Source organism: Sinocyclocheilus anshuiensis, unplaced genomic scaffold (assembly GCF_001515605.1).
Source record: "Sinocyclocheilus anshuiensis isolate Anshui unplaced genomic scaffold, SAMN03320099.WGS_v1.1 scaffold1774, whole genome shotgun sequence".
NCBI lineage: Eukaryota > Metazoa > Chordata > Actinopteri > Cypriniformes > Cyprinidae > Sinocyclocheilus > Sinocyclocheilus anshuiensis.
The window spans coordinates 97,737-99,796 of record NW_015546120.1 but is presented as its reverse complement, the minus strand read 5'-3'; positions in this window follow the sequence as shown (position 1 = coordinate 99,796).

The following is a 2,060-nucleotide window of genomic DNA, read 5'->3' as shown; positions in this document are numbered from 1 at the left end:
CAGCATAAACCAGCAAAGGACCAGTTTAAACCAGCAAAGGACCAGCATAAACCAGCAAAGGACCAGCTTGGACCAGCTTAAACCAGCATCCCAGCGTCAAAACATACCGAACCAGCATATGCTGGTTTTTTCAACAGGGTAGCCTACATACTTATTGAGTATATGCTACTACATCTTCAGTCTGTGTTTTGGTACCAAAGTGTTAGCTTTTATCATTACTAGCTAAACATATGGTTACTTACCTTTAAGGTTCAGTCACAATTCCCCAGCTATTTTCAACACATGCTAAAATTGCACCTTGAATAGTTGTCATAGTATTTTTTACCACTTATGCTAACATGCTATCATGTTTGTCATACTTTTCCTGTTTTTTGTAAGCATTAGCATGACGCTAAATTTGCACCTTGTAATGTAGCACATCTGCCATTTACTATCCCATGAGGAAACAGGAGCTATGAATGACAGTAAAGCGACGCACATTAAAATGACAACATGGTGAATGTAGTACGTCCGGATTACATACATACTAAACACATACTACATACTACACACACCTGGACAGAATATGAGCGAAGACAGGACTTCATATCAGTTTCTGAGTCATCATGTGGTTGACACATCCCACAAGGACACTGATAACATCACGCAGTCACAACAAGCACTGCTCATGGAAACTATCCCGGTTGAGCCCTGCCCACAGAGCTCATCACAGACAGACTGTTACGTATCAGAACAGCTCCAAGACTCAGCACCCAAGGACAATTTTCTGAAAAACCAGTACAACGTATTTCAGCCACCGGAAACACCAGAGCCACAGCCCCGCTCACCAGACTCATTATCACTCTCTCCAGCATCTCTACTTCTAAGCTTCTCACTGAAAATGGAGGAACTGGTTTATGCTGGGACCAGACTCTCCCACTCTTTTGCTGCAAGCCCCCAGATATCAACTAAAAAACGGCGGGCCCCACAACCCTCAAAGCCGGTGGGCCCAGCTCGTCCTCCTCCTCCTGTGAGAGCTCTCCGGCCGCTGCCACAACGCCAGGGCACAAACCCTCCAGCTGCTGTAGGTGAACCAAAAACAACTAATAGCAGCTCTCAGTGCTATGTGTCGGGTCCCCGCTATAATAGCAGCAACATTCACAAATGTTTACAGAACAAGCGGGAACCCAGTGTGCCTGTAGTTCTCTCTATTTCTGTTTTATCACGTGATAGAAAGTCTAAGGCCTTCTTAAGCCGTACGGCTGACTTATCTAATCTGCGGCCTGTTATGCATCAAACTAATATTGCTGTTGAGACAAAATGCAATGCCATCAAGTTAGCATTTTTAAACATTCATTTAATACAAATAAATCATTTCTAATCAATGACTTAATAACCACAAACAACCTGGATTTTATGTTTCTAAACGAAACATGGCTAAAAGACAGCTGCAGTGCAACAGTCCTCAATGAAACAGCCCCTCCTAACTTTACTTTCATGAGTGTTTGCAGGACTGTTAGGAGAGGTGGAGGTGTAGCTGCTCTATTTAAAGATGTCTATCAATGCAAGCAAGTGTCATTTGGTCAGTACTTGTCTTTTGAATATCTAGGGATTGTGTTGAAAGGTGCTCCACGCATTCTGTTTATCATTATTTACAGGCCTCCAAAATACTCTCCAGCCTTTGCTGAAGAGTTCACAGAAATGATATCAATGATTTCCTCAGAGTTTGACTGTTTTGCTATTGCAGGGGATTTTAATATTCACATAGATAATGCAGAAAACAAAACTACAAAAGAAATTATAACTGTTTTAAACACTTTTGACCTGATTCAGCATGTGCATGAACCCACACACAAACGTGGACATACTCTAGATTTAATCATCAGTAGAGGTCTAAACATTTCATCCACTGTTATTAAGGACGTAGCACTATCTGATCACTATCACTATCTGATTTTCTTTGATATATTGATCTCTGCTACCACTGAATCTAGATCAGGTCTCTGTCAGAAAGAGATGCATTAACGAAAACACTAGTGTGCTATTTATGGAGGCTATATCTTTAACACCAAGCATTTCTG